Source organism: Balaenoptera borealis (assembly GCF_965194805.1).
Source record: "Balaenoptera borealis genome assembly, chromosome: 3".
NCBI lineage: Eukaryota > Metazoa > Chordata > Mammalia > Artiodactyla > Balaenopteridae > Balaenoptera > Balaenoptera borealis.
The window spans coordinates 63,233,916-63,256,302 of NC_138866.1; the positions used below are offsets into that span (position 1 = coordinate 63,233,916).

The 22,387-nt window shown below is 40.6% G+C and overlaps 1 pseudogene across 1 annotated transcript; it reads right to left on the reverse strand.

The window, feature by feature from the left end:
* Positions 1-193: 193 nt before the first annotated feature.
* LOC309625054 (nuclear receptor coactivator 4 pseudogene) lies at positions 194-21,552 on the reverse strand (annotated as a pseudogene). The gene is made up of 2 exons (XR_014249428.1): positions 6,959-21,552; positions 194-6,691 (listed from the first exon to the last, which is right to left on the reverse strand). The product of XR_014249428.1 is annotated as a nuclear receptor coactivator 4 pseudogene (transcript).
* Between the last annotated feature and the right edge of the window lie 835 nt (positions 21,553-22,387).

Genomic DNA, 22,387 nt, shown 5'->3' on the forward strand with positions numbered 1-22,387 from the left:
GTATTATAAGTTTCTATGTACAACTTAAGTGTACAAGTAAAATGATGCTTTTTTTTTCAAATATTCTGAATTTCTGGAATTTTTTACAAATCAGAATTGGACTTCTACATGTGATAAATAGACCATAGGAACCAATGTTTTATTGTACCTGAGTCTCTATAGCAGTGATTTGCATCTTTTTCTGCCCAAACCCTTGAGGAGTAAGATACCTCCCATCAGTAACAGTAACATTCTATGGCAGGGATTCTCATTAAAAAGAGAAAAGAAAGTTTGGAATACGCCCACAACCCTGAAAATTTTTTTTAAATAAAATAAATGCTCTTTCCTAGGTATGGAAAACATAGGGGCCTCAGTTTTGGAGGAATAGCTGTTCCTTTTTAGGATGCAGAAGGAAGTCAGGTATCCTCTGTAGGGCTTTTAGGGAGTCAGGAAACAGAACCATCCCTCTATTTTCTCATCTAAAATCCTGAGGATTTAACGAGGTTCATTTGGGGACTTCCCTGGTGGCGCAGTGGTTAAGGATCCGCCTGCCAATGCAGGGGACACGGGTTCAAGCCCTGGTCCGGGAAGATCCCACATGCCGCGGAGCAACTACGCCCGCGAGCCACAACTATGAGCCCTCGTGCCACAACTACTGAAGGCCGCGTGCCTAGAGCCCGTGCTGCGCAACAAGAGAAGCCACCACAATGAGAAGCCCATGCACTGCAACAAAGAGTAGCCCCCGCTCACTGCAACTAGAGAAAGCCTGCGTGCAGCAACGAAGACCCAATGCAGCCAAAAATAAATAAATAAATAATTAACTAGGTTCATTTGTTTGGGAAGTTATCCCTCTTTGCTTTCATTTCTTTTTCATATACTCTGAGATGATCAATTCCCTGGCTTCTTTACATGAATATGTTCATATCTGTAACCATTGGTAAATTTGTAATAATTTCATACGCCAATAACCAAATTTCTTAGAAAGTTTTACTTAATAGCATTTAAGGGACTTCCCTGGCGGTCCAGTGGTTAGGACTCCGTGCTTCCACTGCAGGGGGCACAGGTTCGATACCTGGTCAGGGAACTAGGATCCTATAAGCCATAAGCCACAAGCCATGTGGCCAAAAAGAAAAAAAAAAGCATTTAAATATTCAAAAGGGAATTCTAAAATATAATTACATTTTAATAGTAAATTACCTGATTACTTAATATTCTTCACTCTTTAATAACAAGTAACTTTTATATTTGTTTTTCTTCTAAGACAATAAACATAAAAAGGGGTCATTTCTGATCAACTAATTGTTGAATTATTAAGTCTGAAAGTCAGTCTTAAAACATGCAATTTATCTTATATGTTGCCTTTCTCAGACTCAGTTAAAATAGAACACTGACTTTTTGGGGAGCAGGGGGGCACACAGCTTGCAGGATCTCAGTTCCCCGACCAGGGATTGAGCCCGGGCCATGGCAGTGAAAGCCCAGAATCCTAACCACTAGGCCACCAGGGAACTCCCAGGACATTGCCTTTTAACCTCCCAGCCAGATTGTCTTATATACAAAAAGCAGCATTTATTCCCATACATATCTGCAGTAATTGAAATTTTACAGAGCAACAAGGTTAACACACAAGGATGTATGGTAATGGCTGAGAATGTCACATTGCCATGATCAAGAAAGCAGTCAGCATTATTTGACTTCTGTTTTGCTTTTACATTTTTATTCAAGGAGAGAGGACTGCATAATGGAACAAGTAGACCAAAAACATGATTGAGAAAACTTAAGACAGTGAAGGAGACATTTCAGTCAGTTGGGTATCTCTTACTGAGTTCAGATGAATTATATTTCTAACAGCACTTGATTTGTAATTGCAGGAGAGTGCCAGAAGGGAAAGGAATTAACACATCCTGCTACATACCAAGCCCATTAATATAAAAGTTTTTATTCTTTGTATCTAATAACTATGGGAAATGCTTTTTATGTTAAATAAGGCAAGGACTTCCCTGGTGACGCAGTGGTTAAGAATCCGCCTGCCAATGCAGGGGACACTGGTTCGAGCCCTGGTCTGGGAAGATCCCACATGCCGCGGAGAAACTAAGCCTGTGCGCAACAACTACTGAGCCTACGCTCTAGAGCCTGTGAGCCACAAATACTGAGCCCTCATGCTACAACTACTGAAGCCTGTGCGCCTAGAGCCCGTGCTCTGCAGCAAGAGAGGCCACCGCAATGAGAAGCACGCCAACCGCAACGAAGAGTAGCCCCCGCTCGCCGCAACTAGAGAATAGCCCACGCTCAGCAACGAAGACCCAACGCAGCCAAAAACAAATAAATAAATTTATTTTTAAAATAATAATAAATAAATAAAGCAATTGGTTTTGTTATTGTTGTTATTCTCTCCATTTTTCAAATGAGGTTTAGACTCAGATGGATTTTGTTTTTCTAAGTACTTGCCCGAGATCACAGAGTAAATGATACCAGGCTGTCAACGTTCCATCTTTCTGGTACACTAGGGTGCCTCCAAGAAGATGAGAAATATGCAGACTTATCTTTGTGAACACTGTAAAAGGGTGGACAAAAGGGAAAATAGAGAATGTATATGTACGTCTATTCGTGTCAGATAATAATCTACATCGCATTTTTTGGAGCAATATTCATTGTAAACACATGATTCTTTTCCTTTTTTATTTGTAGTTCTCAGGATCTCTGTCCTAATGTTCTTTATTCATGTACTGAAGGGTGCATTTGTATTGTAAAAGCTGCAGTCTTCCGAACTTTGGATTTAGTTACCATGTATTTTTGGCTACAGGGTCCTTATTAATATTTAAGCATATGCAGAAACGTGTGAGAAGCAGAAATTTAATACCTATGCCAAGCTTTGAAGGTAGCAGTTCTTGCAATATCATTCAGTCTCTTATTTGTTTGCTATTTTTTTCCAGTGTTAGAATATTTTAAAATTTTAGACCTTTTCTTGAGAGAAAAGGAGGTATGGTGAGTTACACACGTGGGTAAGTTGTTTGATTTCAGAAAAATGGGCAGAATGCTTAGGTTAATTTCACTAACAAGAGGAAGATTGTACTTAAGCTACAAATTCCACATTAGCCTTTATACTCACTGTTGAAGAGAACTTGTAGTATTAAGTAAAGATATCAAAGCAAACCTGTAGAAAAAATATGCAGGAACATCAGTGTATAAGTAATTTAATGGTATATAAATGACTGAGCAACCCTTTATAATCTTTCCATTCATTCTTTTTCTCAGTTAAAGTTTTATCTTGGGAACCAGTAACTCTTCCTATCAAAGAAATTTGAGGAAATACATTCAGAGTATTGATGGACAAATCTCTGTGTAAAATTTAAGGTTGTGATTTAAGCCTTTGATTTGGTCAATATTAGAGGTGTATTATTTTTTTCCCCAGTAAAATGAAAAATTTACTTCTTCTAGATATAAAATTAATTAATGGTTATTGTCCAAAGAATAGAAAACAATAAATATATAAGAAATAAATTTGATGTATAATTTTTCAGATTATTTTCTTCAGCAAAAATGGGATCGTGGTATACAAATCATATTTTAAGCAGTTTTTTTCACTTAGTGGAATACATTGTGATACTATATTCATCTGTGTGCTGTCTAGTATTCCACTGTGTCTAGGACTCACCTCATTTGGAACCGTTCTCTCAGATACACCAGTCATGCATTTACTTAAACAGCTAGTCATTTTCATGTATATAACTGCTTCTGTAATCAGATCATTAAAAATGATCTAATGATCAGAAGAGTGAAAAACTAAAAATTGGATAATGGGGTGGTGTAGCATTTCTACAGCTAATAGACATTTAATCTTAAATATTTTCCTGCCTTGGCTTCTTGTGGTATTTCTTCTTTTGCCTGATCCCATGCACTTTTCACTGTTCAGTCCCCACAGTCCTCTAGGACAGGGCTCAGCAAACTTTCTACAAGATAGGAAATATTTAAGGCTTTGACAACCATCTACCTGTGACATAATTATTCAACTCTGCCATTGTAGCACAAAAGTAGCCAGAGATATACATAAATTAATGTGCGGCTGTATTACAGTAAAACTTTATTTGCAAAAACAAGTGGTGGGCCAGATTTGGCCTGCAGGCTGTAGTTTGCTGATCCCTGATCTGGAATGAATAATAATACATAGAGATAATTTAAACAAAGGTGTTTGACAAATAGGAAGAACTCCTAATTGCTTTCACTGGTCCTTGCTCTGGCCACTCCTTAAAAGTCGAGATTGACCTGTACTCTCATCCTTGGTTGTCTTTTAATCTAGCTCTATATGTGTAGTCCCTGAGCAATCGCATACAGTCCCACAGTGAAACCTAGCAACTACCCTATGCTGGTCCTCTGCTTCCACCCACGGAGGAGGAATTGGTGCAGGATTTGACATCCTGCTGTAAACAACTAGAAAACTAAAAATATATCAGCAAACTTTTCATACATTGGATAATAGGAAGTGTAGGAGTGTTGCAGGAATGGAGACCCCTTTCAGGGCCCTAGAGTGGGCTCTTGTCTAACACTCGGAAATGAATTGTCCAAGGAGACACACCACGTGCTGACAAAGCAAGAGACTTTATTGGGAAACAGCACCCCGGGGGGAAGAGCAGCAGGGTAAGGGAACCCAGGAGGATTGCTCTGCCATGTGGCTCACTGTCTCAGGCTTTATGGTAATGGGGTTAGTTTCCGGGTTGTCTCTGGCCAGTCACTCTGACTCAGGGTCCTTCCTGGTGGTGTGCATCGCTCAGCCAAGATGGATTCCAGCGAGAAGGATTCTGGGAGGTTGATAGGACATAGACTGGAGTCCCCTCTCTCCTTTTGACCTTTCCCGAATTCTTCCGGTTGGTGGTCGCTTGTTAGTTCCACGTTCCTTACCAGGACCTCCTGTTGTAAGATAACTCATGCAAGTGGTTACTATCATGCCTGGCCAGAGAGGGTGGTTTCTGTCAGTGGTTCCCCTAACAGGACTGTTATGTCTGCAAGATCTCCCTATTACTAGAGCAATCTTCCTAAATAACAACACTAAGCAACTCAATTTCTTATTTACAAATTTCCTTTCCCCATTACCTGCAGTGGGATTAGCTTGGCCTGCACAATCTGTCACCATTCTGTCAGCCTCATTATCACTTCCCACCACACCATCTATCTATTGGTTCCTGTCACACTGGACTCCGTTGTCTCTCAGGTATTAGGACTCTTCTAAGCTCCATCCTTTTCACTTGCTCTATCTTCCACCTGAAATGTCTTTTGACTACCACTTCACCAGCAGGAAACAGATAACCTAAAAACTTGTTCAAAACACCCAGAACAGAGTTTCTGTTTGGATGATGGAAAGGTCTACAAATGGATAGTCGTGATGGTTGCATGATAGTATGACTTAATGCCACTGAATTGTATATTTAGAAATGGTTAAAATGGAAAGTTTTATGTTGTGTATATTTTACGACAATAAATTTTTTAAACACCCATAAATGCTAACTAAAACACAGCAAGCATCTGTTTAAATTCATAGCTGAGTTCACAAGAGAGTGGCTGAAAAAACATTCTGGCAGTGACATAAGCTGAAGCTGTAGCTGTACTGGGGTGAATGGGCAGCAGCTCAAGGAGAGTTGATGGGCTAGGGGCTTGGGTTATAAAACTTACATGCAGATAATTCCTGGGGCTCATTCAGATCAGAGTTGGACTGAAAATCCATATAAAGCCAAAACCCTCATAGGATTACACCTTTACTAAAAATGTGAACTGGAAAAAAAATCTGCCAATACGTTGTCCAAAAACCTATAAGAAGAAAAGCCAACCTTAAAAAGTGATCTTTAGGGACTTCCCTGGTGGTTCTGTGGTTAAGACTCCACGCTTCCATTGCAGGGGGCGCAGGTTCCATCCCTGGTTAGGGAACTAAGATCCCACAGGCCGTGCGGCCAAAAAAATTAAAACTTTAAAAAAAAAAAATGTAGAAAGTGATCTTTTAGGCAGACTTCCACTTCCAGGATGATAAAGTTGGCATCCTTTCCCCCAATCCTCCCTCTCAGTAGAACTAAAAACCCTGGACATTATGTATAAAGCAAACTTAAGACTGAAAGGTGGAGATGAAGGCAGACTGACTAGGGACCTTGGGATTTGAGGAAAAACACAGTGATGAGTTTCATGGGTTTCCTTTTTTTTTTACACAAATGTCATTATGTTTTTTTAGAATTTATTTATTTATTTTTAATTTATTTATTCATTTATTTATTTTTTGGCTGCATTGGGTCTTCGTTGCTGTGCACGGGCTTTCTCTAGTGGAGGCGAGCGAGGCTACTCTTCGTTGCGGTGTGCGGGCTTTTCATTGCGATGGCTTCTCTTGTTGAGAACACAGGCTCTAGGCACACAGGCTTCATTAGTTGTGGCACGCAGGCTTCAGTAGTTGTGGCTCACGGGCTCTAGAGCGCAGGCTCAGTAGTTGTGGCGCACGGGCTTAGCTGCTCTGCGGCATGTGGCCTCTTCCGGGACCAGTGCTCGAACCCGTGTCCCCTGCATTGGCAGGCGGATTCTTAACCACTGCACCACCAGGGAAGTCCCCTGGGTTTCCTTTTTGACTCACGCGTGTATCGAGACAGTGCGGAAGAAGCCAGCAATTGGAAATTCCAGATGGCATGAACAAAAAGGCCAGCCTCAACCAAATCCTTCTCTAGCCAAAGGATCAGGAAAGAGCAGCCTAACAAGACAAAGCATGCAAACAATAACCACTCTATTCCAGCAGACGAAACTGGCCTTAACCCCAACCACACCAGCAAAGACAAAGTGGGGAGCCTAGACCTCCACCCTCAGAAGGATAAAATGAAGTGCCCAATACCGCCCACTGAAGTGGTGTCGCAGAAGACCAAGCAGAGATCCTGGAGGTTCATCCCCACCAGCCAGTGATGAGGTATCCCTCTCTCCCCACACAGTGTCAGTGGAGACCAGGTGAGGGGGCAGAACTCACCCAGCAATAATGAGGAGCACCCCCTTTCTGGTGTCAACACAAGCTGAGTGGAAAACTGACTTCTGTCTGCATCTGGCAGTCACAAGGCTCAGCCCCAACTTCTCCTGTCAGTGGGGTCAGAGAAAGCCAGCTACTGACAAACGGTTTAAATAAGATCCAGTCTCATAATGCAAAAATGTCCATGATGCAATCAAAAATTATTCATTCCAAGAGCCAGGAAGAGCTCAAACTGAAGGAGAAAAAAAAAAAAGATGGCAACACCAAGATAACCTGTTAGAATTATTTGACAGAGATTTTAAAGCAGTCATGATAAAAATGCTTCATAAGCAATTATAAACACACTTGAAACAGATGAAAAAATAGAAAGTTTCAGTGTACTAGATTTCTACTGATATTGTAACAAATTACCACCAATTTAGCAGCTTAGACAATGCAAATTTAGTTCTAGAAGTCTGACAGGAGTCTCACTGGGCTAAAATAAACTTTCCAAACGGCTGCTTTCCTTTCTGGAAGCTCTGAAGGCTCTGTTTGCATGAGGTCACCCACATTCCTTGGCTCATGGCCCCTTTCCTCCATCTTCAAAGCTACCAACATTACATTTCTCTGTGTCTTTCTTCATTGTCACATCTTCCTTGACCACTGCCAGCAAAGGTTCTCGGATTTTAAGGACCCATGTAATTAGATTACACCCACCCAGACAATTTAGTATAATTCCCCCATTCAAAGTCCTTAGATTAATCACATTTTAAAGTCTCTTTTGCCATGTAAGGTAACATTCACAGGGATTCCAGGGATTAGGACATGGACATGTTTGGAGAACTATTATCCAAAGTATACAAAGAACTCTTTAAAACAAAACAATAGGAAAATGAACAACCCAATTTAAAGATGGACTAAAGACCTTAAGACAACAAAGAAGATATATAGATGGTAGATGAGCATATAAAGAGATGCCCCACATCATATATCAGGGAAATGCAAATTGAACAACGAGACACCACTATAGACCTATTAGAACGGCCACAATCCAGAGCAATGACAACACCAAATGCTGGGGAGGATATGGAGTAACAGGAACTCTCGTTCATTGCTGGTGGGAATGCAAAATGGTACAGCCACCTTGGAAGAAAGTTTGGCAGTTTCTTACAAAACATATCCAGCAACTACACTCCTTGTTATTTACCCAAAGAAATTGAAAACTTAAAACTTATGTCCACACAAAGACCTGTATACGAATGTTTATAAGCAGCTTTATTCATAATTGCAAAACCTGGATGCAACCAAGATGTCCTTCAGTAGGTGAATGGATAAATAAACCGTGGTACAAATAGACAAATGGAATATTATTCGATGCTAAGAAGAAATGAGCTATCATAGCGTCAAAAGACACGGAAGAACCTTAAATGCATATTACTAAGTGAAAGAAGCCAATCTGAAAAAGTTACGTACTGTATGATTCCAACTATATGACATTCTGGAAAAGGCAAACCTACTGAGATAGTAAAAGGATCAGGGGTTGCCGCCAGAGGTTAGGGAGAAGGGTGGGATGAATAGGTGGAGCACAGGAGGTTTAAGGGGCAGGGAAACTACTCTGTATGATACTATAATGGTGCATATATGTCATTATGTATTTGTCCAAACCCGTAGAATGTACACCAAGAGTGAACCCTAATATAAACTATGGACTTTGGGTGATAATAATGTGTCAATGTGGGTTCATCAGTAGTAACAAATGCACAACTCTGGTGAGGTATGTTGATAATTTGGGAGGATATGCATGTATTGGGGGTAGTGGGTATATGGGGAATCTCTGAATCTTCCACTCAATTTTGCTGTGAACAGGGGATTTTGAGGGCAGCGAAACTAATCTGTATGATACTATAATGGTGGCTACATGTCATTATAGATTTGTTAAAACCCATACAACATACAACACACAACACAAAGAGTGAATCCTATTGTAAACTATGGACTTCAGTTAATAGTGTATCAATATTGACTTATCAATTATAACAAATATACCACACTAATGGAAGATAATACTAATACAGAAAACTGAGGTTAGGAACTATATGAGAACATTGTACATCCTGCTCTATTTTTCTGTAAACCTAAAAGTGCTCAAATAGACTATTAATTAAAAAAAGAGATTGGCAAAATGGATTAAGAAACATGACCTAACTATATGCTGTCTACGAGAAACTCACTTCAAATTTAACTGTATAGGTAGCTTGAAAGTTAAAAGGGTGGAAAAAGATATAGCATGCAAACATCGATAAAAGAAAACCAGGAGTGGGACTACCTTGGTGGTCCAGTGGGTAAGACTCCACACTCCTAATGCAGGGGGCCCATCTTTGATCCCTGGTCGGGGAACTAGATCCTGCAGGCATGCCACAACTAAGAGTCTGCATGCCTCAACTAAGAAGTCCGCATACCGCAACTAAAGATCCCGCATGCCGCAAATGAGACCCAGTGCAGCCAAAATAAATAAATAAGTTTTTTAAAAAAAGAGAGAACCAGGAGTGGCTATTTTAATATCAGATAAAGTAGACTTAAGAGCAATGAAGATTACCAAAGACAGAGAGGGCCATTATATGATAATAAAAAGATCAATTCACCAAGAATGGTAATTCTAAATGTGTATGCATTTAGGGCTGCAAAACATGTGGAACAAAAACTAATAGAACCGGAAAGAGAAACAGACAAATCTACAGTTAAAAGTGGAGACTTCAACATCCCTCTATCAACAATTAGTAGAACAGGACTTCCCTGGTGGCACAGTGGTTAAGAATCCACCTGCCAATGCAGGGGACACGGGTTCGAGCCCTGGTCCGGGAAGATCCCACATGTTGCAGAGCAACTAAGCCTGTACACCACAACTACTGAGCCTGCGCTCTAGAGCCTGTGAGCCACAACTATTGAAGCCCGCATGCCTAGAGCCCATGCTCCACAACAAGGGAAGCCACCGCAATGATAAGCCCACGCACCACAACAAAGACCCAATGCAGCCAAAAATAGATAAATAAATAAATTTATTTAAAAAAAATAGTAGAACAACTAGACAGAAAATCTGCAAGGATATAGATCTAAACAACATCATCAACCAATAGGATCTAATCAACATTCATAGAGCACTCCACCCAACAACAGTGGAATATACATTCTCTTCATATAACCACAGAACATATACCAAGATAGACCATATCCTGGCCCATAAAACAAACCTCAGCAAATTTAAAAGAACTGAAATCATACAGAGTGTGTTCTGTGACCACTATGGGATCAAACTAGAAATCAACAATGGAAACATAACAACATCTCCAAACACTTGGAAACTAAAGAACATACTTCAAAAAGAAAGTATCAAGTGGTTTCCCTGGTGGTCCAGTGGTAAAGAATCCGCCTTGCAATGCAGGGGATGCAGGTTTGATCCCTGGTCAGGGAACTAAGATCCCACATGCTGCGGGGCAACTAAGCCCACACGTCACAACTACTGAGCTCACACACCTCAACTAGAGAGCCTGAGTGCTGCAAACTACAGAGCCCATGCGCTCTGGAACCCATGCACCACAGCTACAGAGCCCACGTGCCCTGGAGCCTGCGCGCCACAACTAGAGAAAACCCTCATGCCACAACTAGAGATAAGCCCGCACACCACAATGAAAGATCCCGCATGCCTCAACAAAGATCCCATGTGCCGCAACATGGCCAAAAATAAATAAATAAATAATAAATCTAAAAAAGAAAGAAAGAAATATTAAAAAAAGGAAGTATCAAGAGAAGTAAAAAAAAATTGTACAGAATGAAAATGAAAAAAACGACATATCAAGATCTGTGGGACACAGCTAAAGCAGATCTAAGAGGAAAATTTATAGCACTAAAATGCATCCATTAGAAAAGAGGAAAAGTCTCAAGTTAATAATCTAAGGTCTCACCTCAAGATCCTAGAAAAAGAAGCCCTTGGGGACTAGTCATACCTGAAGTGCCTAACAGAAACAAATGCAAAACTATTGTGGATGGACTATGCCTCAATCCAGGCTGCAGAATATTGCCACAGATAAAGCCCCACTGAAAATGAACTCACAGTCCAAAACTACACAATATACATGAGTGTCCACTGAGAGGCAGTGTGGTGCATAGTGTAGGCTTCCAATTCAGCTATATCAGGGTTCAAAACCCAGCTGTGTCCAGTCAATATAACTGCTCTGATCCTCAGTTTCCTCATCTGTAAGACGAATATGACGCACTATGCTTCACAATACTTTTGTGAGAATTAAATGAGAAAAAAGCATGCAAAAATTCCTCACATATATTGTTCAACTTTTAATTTTTTTATTTAACCAAATTCCTCTTAGAATTTAGTCCCAGAAAAAGACTTTCTCCTTACAAACTTTATGCTTCTTCTTATTAGCTAATTAGAGCTATTTAACTCAAGGACTTTCCCTTTTGCCTTGACCACCAGGAAACTTAAGGCTAAACTTTATTGTTTTACCATCCCTGTGCCCTTTTGAAAATTAAAATGTAATATACTGATAGCTCAACCCTGTGTCTTTTAAGCAACTTTAAACTTTTTTTTTTTCTGGAAGAATTTTCTGTGTAAATAAACAAATGGATGGAACTACCCCTACAGTCATTTTCTCATTGTCTCAGATTCTACCCTACTCCTGAACTTTATTCAACTATTCCATCTCTGTTATTCTTCTATGTTCATCCAAAGCTTGCAAATTTTCATTTGAAGGGTTAAAAAAAGCAATATGATTCAGAATGATTCAGTCTGCAACATTGTGGTAGCAAAAGACTAACACTTTCAAAGTTCTTGGATGCTGATGCTAGTCTATGGATCAAATGATAAGAAATATGCCAGTGATGTAAGCTCATCAATGAAGTATTTTTGCCTCTCTCAGGGCAAAATGGAAGCTGCAGAGACAGTTGAGTATTCAATGTTCTCTATCTCATTTTATAATGGTGCTTATTTTTGGTTATTAAAATTTGAGAATTGGTAGAAATGAAAATGTCTCCTAAGTCTCAAGTATCTGTTCTTAATTGAAAGGACAGATAAACAGATACAACCAGAATGTACCTCTTTGAACACTTTTATGTCTGCTTCAAGGACTATCACTGAATTCTCTGCTTAGTTTACCATTAGAGTTAGTAATGAGTTGGTTAAGCCTTTCTGTAGAAAGAGTTGGGCCAATAAAGTGCCAGGCACATAGTGGATACTCAATAAAATAGCATGGCTGTTAAATCTGCAGGAAAGCCAAGAGATGTGTGCTGGGTCGTATTACAACTGCATATTTAACTTCATCCTGAGATCTCCTGGATCTCAGTAAGGCTGGGCAGTCTCATTTTATTTCAGAGGAAGAAAAAAAATTTTTTTTCAAGCCATCTGCTTCTTTCCTAATACTCTTCCTCCATTTCAACTCTGTTCTTTTTCTCTCTAAAGTCTAAACAATAACAGTGTCAGAGTGTACAAAATACTGTATTTAACTTGCCGAGTGCCCTAACAATGCCACCTCCTAGGGCAAACAAAGATAAAGGGTCCACTAGTCCAGACCATTTCTTGACAATTTCTTGGAGGGAAATGAGCAAACTACAAATCAAAAGAACATCTGGAAATCCATCCTGTATAATATAAAGCAAGAGATCTGTAACTAAAGCAACTTATGAGTTGATGGACTCTCTCTGAACAACTTGGCTACATCTGGTAGAATTAGAGAAAGTGTGTTGAGGGTTCACATGTGTTAGAAATCCCAGCAGATCAAAGACTCTGAGCTTGAACTCTTTCCTAGTAGATTCAAAAACATCTTCCACTGCCCCCACCCCAAACGTAACAAGAGCTCTTTGTCTCTCTAAATGGGCATGTTTGAAGGTAGGAATTCCAGGGGCAGAATCTTGAAGGGCAAACTTTTGAGATGAAGGCTTTAGCAAAATTATCTTACATAGATAAATAATGCAATCATTACATTTTTAAAAATATTCTGAGCTACCGCCGAAAAGGGATAAATGGTCAAAAAGAGACCAAGGGTTTTAAAAATCTTTTAATAATTTCAAGTACTTCCTTTGGTTATTCCTATTTCATAGGGATTTTTCAAATTTGGGTCAAAAAGTATGTTTCTACACAGCCAAGGCAAACTGTCCTCATTGGTTTGGAAAGGGGTTTCCAAGGACAAAGATTGTCATACGACCCAGCCAACCACACAAGCATTCCTCTTGAGCATTTTGGATAGCCCAATAAAAGCCTGTTCTCTGGTGCTCTTCTATGGTGTTCCTTCAGAGTCACTCAATTAGAGGCCTAAATGCAAAAAACAAAACTTCAAAATTATTTGAAGAATATATAAGAAAATATTTTTATATCAAGATGGGAAAGGATTTCCTCTCTCTCTCTCCTGCCTAAATAATGACACAGGAGGGCACTGGCTAAAAATATTGAGAATAGGGCTTCCCTGGTGGCGCAGTGGTTGGGAATCTGCCTGCCAGTGCAGGGGACACGGGTTCGAGCCCTGGTCTGGGAAGATCCCACGTGCCGCGGAGCAAATGGGCCCATGAGCCACAATTACTGAGCCTGCGCATCTGGAGCCTGTGCTCCGCAACAAGAGAGGCCACAACAGTGAGAGGCCCGCGCACCGCGATGAAGAGTGGCCCCTGCTTACCGCAACTGGAGAAAGCCCTTGCACAGAAACGAAGATCCAACACAGCCATAAATAAATAAATAAATAAATAAATAAAATTTAAAAAAAAAAGAAAAAAAAATATTGAGAATAAAGTTGGGGCTGAAACAGTTTCCAGAGGAAAAAAATATTCTTTGATACTGAATAAAACCCATCTGTGAAACTGGCAATCCCCACCTTGGGGAAAGGGTTCAATGGCTGTGACCTTATTTTGGGTAATCATACATGAGGACTATTAGGATAGATTTTGTGGCATAAAACAAAAAACAGTCCAGACCAAGTAACAGCGGCTTGAATAAGACAGCAATTTCTCTGTCAAATATGTATATAAAAAATGAATCAACAGAAACCTCAATTAAATAAAGTTGGGAGACCAAAAGGGGGAGCTCTCATGCCCTGCGAGGTTAGCAGAGCCCCCAGAGGAAGAAGAAAGACTTTTCTTTCCTGGCAAGGACTCAGCCAATGAAAAACCATAGACCCTTTGTTTACTAGAGTCCGCCCACTTCCTTTCATATAAAATGCATTCTCCAGGGAGTTCCCTGGTGGTCCAGTAGTTAGGACTCTGAGCTTTTACTGCTGTGGCCCGGGGTTCAACCCCTTAGTTGGGAAACTAAGATCCAGCAAGCTGCACAACATGGCCACAAAATAAATAAATAAAAATAAAAAGCATTCTCCTTCCCTTGCCCAGAGAGGAACTGCATGCGGCTCACCATGGTTGCAGACCCTGAACTGCAATTCTTTGCTGATCCTGAATAAACCCATCTTTGCTGGAGAAATATCTATTTGTTTTAGGTTAACATATATAAGTCCAGAGGAAGGCTGTCCAGGACTAGTATGGTAGCTCCACAGTTATCACAGACACAGGCTCCCCCTACCTTTCTGCTCCATCACCCTAGCATCTGGCTTTCATTCTCAAGGTCATCTCATGGTCCAAGAGGGCTGGTAGTACTCCAACCATCAAATCTGTGCCACAAGCCAAAAGAAGGAAGGGCAGAAGGGCAAAGAGAATACACCTTCCAGCTAACTCAGCTCCTTTTAAGCAGCTTTCTGGGAAGGTCACATATCGTCAGTTGAATTGGTCACATGGCCACATCTCCTAGTCAAAAGAGGCTGGAAAATTCAGTCTGTTAGCTGGGGAGGGGGGCATAACTCCAAATAAAATGGAGACTGATGCTCTTTTATTAAAGTAGAAGGGGGCCAGTGGACACTGGTAGGACCAGCAATCTCTGCTACAATTGTCAAACCCATTTGAGAGGATACAAATTTCAAGCAACTTAAAAAGGAGGCAGCTTTCCAGGCCTAACCTATGTTTAAAATTCTGTTCCATCCTTTCCAACATTAAGTGAACCAAGAGCCATCAGAGTAGTGGGTCCTGCCCCTTCTCTCCTTTTTTGTGGACAGTTTGTGGAGGGAGGAACAACTTTAAGCCAGTGAAAGAAGCCCACCTCTGCTTGGGTTCTTGATTGGTCTCTCACCTTGGGGCAAAAGTGTCTGTTAGGGAGGAAAACACTGGAGTCCTTAATTAGAGTTTAAACCTAAGACATTTTTAAAATTGAACAAGTAATTGAAAGCAAAATCACTTTAGGTAAAATGTCTAGATTTTTAAAATATCACTTTACTAGAAAAACTTAAAGCCTCCATGTCACTCTCCCTGTTTCAAACCTTTTAATAACTGCCTGTAACACTTGGAATAAAGCCCCAAAATCCTTAACAGTAGAGGCTCCCAACTTTTCTCTGTTCACGGTGGCCTTAATATCATAATAGTTTTTTCAGGGCATTCGTGGGCCAAAAGAAATACCTACCAGTTCTGTTTATTAAGTAATTAGGTTCAAACAATATTTATGTCTTAGCAGCTTTGCACCTGCTGGGCACTGCTTAAGTTCTCAAACCTTGGAATCGGGTTGGACACAATCACCCTCATTTCCAGCTCCACACTGATTTTCCCGAGGGACTTGCTTTTTATCACACCAGCTGCCGAGTACCCCTCGGATGGAACGTAGAGGCATCTGAAATTAAAGTGTAAACCAGCACGATTGAGTAGTTCCCTTTGTGTCCGACAGATGGCGCTATGTTTCCCTTAAAATTCAAAGCAAAAGCGGCGTCCCTGAGAGTTTGCTGGGACACCGGGAAGCCTTCACGGACGGTTTGGGAAATGATTTACAGGTCCTCCATTCACCGGCCCTGACCACTTATTCAGCCTCATCTTGTATTTCTCTCCTTGTCTGGAACATTGTAGCTCCAGTGGCCTTTTATTTTCCCCCAAAGGTCAAGCTCCTTCCTTGCTCAGTCTTCTTTTCATGCTGTTGTTTTTTGGGGGGACTCTTCAACCAGAGAAGCCTTCCTCAATTTCCCTAAACTATATCAGGACCCCCTGTTAATTTCTCACTAGACTACAGGATCCATGAAGGCAGGGGCTGTGTCTGTTTTGTTCATTTTATACTCAGCGCCAAGCACATTTTCTGGCGCACGGTAGAAACTCAATACTTAGAAAACAAAACTACATTCCTGACATGCTTATTGAGAAATTAATTTTCAGACACACAAGTCATCTAGTTGTGAAATACAAGAGAAATTCCTTTCTTGTTGTCAATTTAATTTGTCAGCAAGCAATCATAAATCTAAGAGTTAATAGCATTTTAGAATGTCATTGCCAGCATACCTATAACAGCATTTAAAAAACAAATTTAAGGGAAAGAATAATCTTTTCAGCAAATGGTTCTGAGACAACTGGATATCCACATGCAAAAGAATGAAGTTGGACCCCTACATTGACATACTAAAAAATTAACTCAAAATAGATCATAAACCTATCTGTGAAGCTGGAACTATAAAATTCTTAGAAAAAACTAAAAACAAAAAGCATGGGAGTAAACTTTATAAACCTAGATTAGGCAATGGTTTCTTATAACACCAAAAGTACAAGCAGCAGAAGAAAAACTAGATAAACTTGACTTTATCAAAATTTCAGTTTTCAGCTTCAAAGGACACCATTAAGAAATATAATATTCTATACTAACTATACTTCAATTAAAAAAAAGGACACCATTAGGAAAGTGAAAAGACAGCCCACAATCCACAGAATGGGAGAATGTTTCTGCAAATCATATGTCTAATAAGGGACATATCCAGAATACATTTTAAAAATCTCTTACAACTCAATAAAAAGACAAATAACAATGAAAAAAATGGACTAAGGATATTAATAGACATTTCTCCAAAGAAGGTGTACAAATGGCCAATAAGCACATGAAAAGATGCTCAACATTAACCGTTAGGGTAATCCACATCAAAACCACAATAAGATACCACTTCACACTCACAGGGATGGCTAAAATAAAAAAGACGAACAATAGCAAGTGTTGGTAAGGATATAGAGAAATTGGAACCCTTGTACATTGTGGGTGAGATTGTAAAATGGTGTGGCCACTTTGGAAACGTTTGAGAGATGGTTAAAAATGAAGTTACCATATGACCCAGTAATTCCACTCCTAGGTGTATATCCCAAAGAAATGAAAATATATGTTCACACAAAAATTTGTACACAAATGTTCATGGTAGCAATATTCACAATAGCCAAAAAGTGCAAACAACTGAAATGCCCATCAACTGATGAATGGATACAGCAAATGTGGTATATCCATGCAACAGAATATTATTTGACCATAAAAAAGAATGAATTACTGACATATACTACAACATGGATGAACCTTGAAAACATTATGCTAAGTGAAAGAAGTCAGTCACAAAAGACTACATATGATTCCATTCATCTGAAATGTTCACAACAGGAAAATCTACAAAAATCTAGATTAGTGGTTGCCAGGGACTGAGGGGAGGAGGGAATGTAGAGGGACTGCTAATGGATATGGGGTTTTCTTTTGGGGGGTGATTAAAATGTTCTAAAATTAGATTGTGGTGATGGTTGCACAACTGTGAATATACTCAGAAGCATTGAATGGTGCACTTTAAAATGATGAATTTTATGGTATGTGAACAATATCTCAACATAGCTGTTATTAAAAAAACACCTTTTTTTTTGGCTGTTATACTTTTAATGGAGGGAGGTACAAAATGCATCAACGCAAAACAGTGTTTTACATACTCATTAGCATAGTGATTAATGTTAATTTAGTGATACACAATGTGTTAAACCTCAAATACTACAAAGTTTCCTGCAACCTAAGATAATGGAAAGGCTCCTTAAGTTTTTACCCACCACCTTTAGTTTTAAAGTTCTAAATGGTATCTGGGGGAACTAAAAATAATAGGCTCATTTCAGCTGTGGTTCAAGAATTCTAAGGAAGCTGTATGGCAATGACACTGGGACTGTGAAGTTTCCCCAAAAGGGCTTTCTAGATGACCACATCACAAACTTTTAAAGTATTTCCAATAACACATAGGCAAGTTGAGCGGCTTAATAGTTTAAAAGCCTGGAAAGCAACTAAGATGTCTCATCTTACAGAATTTTAAAACATGGTATAAATACCATTCCTCTCCTACAGAGAAACTTTTTAAAGCATGGACATAATTTTAAGGATACTAAGGAAACATCAATAGTTTTCATAAAGCTTCAATAAACACCCCAAGGCACAGTGTTCAAAACAGCCTATTCACTAAAATGTCACTGCATTATAAGGAATAGGTATGCTATGCTTGCAGTGAGAGGACATTTAATTTATGCCTAGTTAAAAGCACCAGGTTTCCAGTTCAGCTTCCATTTACACAGGATGCACCAGTAACACTTAGGATAGTGAATAATTCAAGTACTACATTTCCAACATGTCTTGCCTTTTGCTTTTTGATTAGTCAGCACTGGGGCTCTTCTTCCTGTAGTTCTTCAGAATATTTTGAAAGAGGCTAGGATTTACCCTGAATATAGTCTTCAAGCAATATGGAGCCCTTCTGAAAGAGCTGTCTAGATACTTTAATAATAGCGTTTAGAGAAGGGAATTAAGATGAAACTTGCAATAGCTGAGTTTGTTTCAAAAAAAGAAAAATAATGTAGAATCTGGCATGTAAGCTAAAATGTTTTGTAATTAATGTCAAAAATTGCCAAGATTGTTAATATATGTTTTGGTAAGAAAAACCACTATATTGGCAAGGTTAATTATTTGTGTGAAATATATTATACTATATTAAATTATATTAATTAAACAGAAGAATTCACCGTTAATGGAAGAAAACCCACAACAAGGGAAGCATCCAAAGAAGGGCAATCAAAAGGTTAGGTAAGTTTACTAGTTTTAGAATACATCAACACACCTTGATTATAGAACTATTTCATTTTTAAAACTACAGTGCTTTAATGTACTTCTAACAACAACCCAAACTAAGGAGCTGTGGAGGCTTATGAAAAAGACCTACCCACTATGATGCTGTGTTTCTAGTGTAGGGGTGAATTAATACTTCTGTAAGAAGAAACTGAATCACCTCAGCGTCAACAAACAGCCTTTTTCTTTTACATGGTAACATAATTTGATGACTTATTATTTCTCTTCACTAGTTCAAAATTAGGCAGAAAAGGAACTACATCAGACCCAGAAACGCAATGATTTGGCAAGCCGCAGTCACTCAGCTCATGGATTTGTGATAATCTGCAGAAAATTTGCTTGACTCTAGTACTCCATTCCTTCACATCTGTAGAGGAGTTCAATACAACCATTTTTCTTTATCAGTTTTAAGCTGCATACAGGCAAAGAGATCACAAACTGCTGGGAGGCCGTAACGGTCTGGGGGAAAGTTGTGTTCCTCCTGTAGGAGCGAATTAAATAATACTTCCTCGGCCTTCTTTCGAAGTAGCCATTTGTCTTCTCCTGAGGATAACTGGCTAAGATTTCCCGTCTTCTTTCCTGGCAAGACCCAGTCAGCCGTGTTAAAGGGACACCAGGAAGTGGCCAAGTGGCTTGTAAGCTATGGTATGCCAGCTCTGTCCTCTGTAAGAGGCACTTCCTTGGGACATCCTTCTTTGCATGAGGGGGTAATGAGCCACTCTGACAAGGGACTGTTCCTTATGACTTGGAAGGAATCAGCAATTCTAGAAGAAGCCATTGCCTTTGGTGCCTTAGCTTGTTGTTTCCTCTCTTCTGGATGGACAAAGCCACATATTCAGGGAATCTTTATGTTTCTCAGGTTCAGGTTTTGGTTCCACAGGCATACCTTTTTTATCCTTTCCTTCTTTCTTCAGAAGCCATTTACACAGAGCTTCCTTCTCAAAATTTTCATCACACACGCACTCTGCAAAGCTTGTACAGGGCTCACTGGCTTTGCAGACCTCCTCTACTTTACATGGGTCTTGATGATCCTGGACAAGCCAATCCTCAGTAATCACGCTGGGAGTGGACAAGGGTTTCTTGGCCTCCAAGTTGTCATTCAGGCACTTCAGATTGCCCAGGTTCTCAATCTCCACACCTTTGGGCTTTTTACCCTGACAACTGGTACAGGAATCAGGCTTGACGAGCCAATCATTCACACTATAGGACTCCTGGAACACCTGGAACAAGAGCTTAAACTTCTCACTGGTTTCACAGCTGCCATTCGCAGGCTTCTCAAGCTTATGGGATTCCTGGGGAGTCACCAGCCAATCAGAAAGCTCCACCTCATCTTGATCAAGAAGCACTAGATCTCCAACCTTTTCAATTTCACTGGAGTAAGAACTGGTAGTAGAATAGCTGTTACACTTTTGGTAACTTGTTTACCAGCAACAGAAACTTCTTGTTGCTGACTCTTGTGGAGCCAGTTTTCCAAGACTTTTAGGTTGCCCCAGACATTATTGAAGAAATTGCAGGCTCTAGCAGAAGTCTGACTATTCTCCAAGGTCTGCTTTTGGGTGAGCCAGTCCTGCAGATTGGTACTGGGTATGTAAGGAGCCTGGCAACCGCTGGCAGGTTTGCTTCCAAGGAGCCATTCGATGAGAGGGACCGCTGTGGTGCTGGATGCTGACTTCTGCTGTCCAATGCGATATAGCCTCTTTTCTCCAGGAAGGGCCCAATATTTGATGAGCTAGCATGAGCCATCAGGTGCTCAGGAATTTGAATGGTTTTGAGAGACCCAAACGTGGTGATTGCCTGGTGCAGGGCAGTTATTATTGGCTTCAAAGAGTAGGACAGTCGAATCTTCACGTTTAAGGGTCAAACTGCCCAGTCTCTCCGGGCACACGGAGACTTGATTGGCTAGATCTTTGTTTTGGGTGCGCTCCAGCTGATGAATAAGACAATTGAACCGGCCCAGTAACCGGTAGAGCTGTTGGACCTGCTGCTGAAGCATCTCCTCTTTAAGCTGATAGATGAGATCTACCTGTTCATACAGCCACACCTCATGGCTTCGAAGGCATTCCCGGTGATGACTTGTGCAGCTGTGAATCTGGGCTTTGACCTCTCGCAAGTTATCTTTAATTTGCTGTTCAGCCCGAAGAACTCCACCAAGTCCCTCCGTGCATCACAACACCTCAAAAGGGGTTCTTTATTACTGGAGCAGCCACTCTGGTCCCGTGAGGTACTCCTTCTGCCCCCTGTTCCTCCTTGCAGGCCAGGTCCCCGCCCTGCGAGCTGCCCGGCAAGCCGGACGCTGCTTTCTCCGGGACCAGGGTGACAAAGTTTCCCTGAACCCTCAGGCTGCGCCCCGCCCGCGAGCCTGGCAGCGTCCGACGGGCTGGCTGGAGCACGCGCAAAAAAAAAACACCTTTGAAAAGTCTTTATTGTCTCCCTTATGCCCTGCAGAATGCAATTCTGACTGTACGGTTGTATACAAAGCTCACAAGAACTGGTACCTCCTACTACTCCATCTTCATTCTCTACCAAGCTCATAGGCTCCAGTCGTAGCTAGCAACTTGGGGTTTCTTGTGCTTTATACTGGTACTGCTGAGGCTTTGTACATTTGGTTCCCTCTGCTTTGAATGTCCTGTCCCTATCTGCCTAGTTAACTTCCACTTATCCCTTAAGACCCAACTCATGGGACTCCCCTGGTGGTGCAGTGGTTAAGAATCCGCCTGCCAATGCAGGGGACACGGGTTCGAGCCCTGGTCAAGGAAAATCCCACATGCTGCAGAGCAACTAAGCACGTGCGCCACAACTACTGAGCCCGCACTCTAGAGCCTGCATGCCACAACTACTGAGCCCACGTGCCACAACTACTGAAGCCTGCACGCCTAGAGCCCATGCTCCGCAATAAGAGAAGCCACAGCAATGAGAAGCCCGCACACTCACTAAGAGTAGCTCCCGCTCACCGCAACTAGAGAAAGCCCGGGCACAGCAACGAAAACCCAACGCAGCCAAAAAAAAAAAAAAAAAAAAGACCCAACTCGCTCCAAACTGAGCTGGCCTTCCTTCTGCTCCCAAGGCATCCTGTACATACCCCACTGGAGCATGCGTGGGATTGTCCCATAGATACTGGCTTCCTTGATGTATTCTCACAGAACTGACTTTCTTCAAGGCAGGGACTGTGTTATTCTTATCCTTGCATTCTTTACCCTAGCAGAGATGCTCAGTGAATGATATAAAGGAATGAATGAATGAATGAAATGAATAAACTCTTCTCATTCTTGATTTGGTTTTCGATCTCTTGCCTACTCTTATTCATGTCTGTTAACATACAGTTTTAGTATGTTACATTTTTCATGTCTGTATGATTCTCTGGGATATAAAAATCCACAGCTTTTGTAATAAGGTAAGCTCAACAAAGGCTCTCCACCTTAAATAAATTACTAGCAAGTTTCTTTTCTCAGATGCTGTTTTTGTATGGTTTGTATAATTTAGGTAACCAGTTG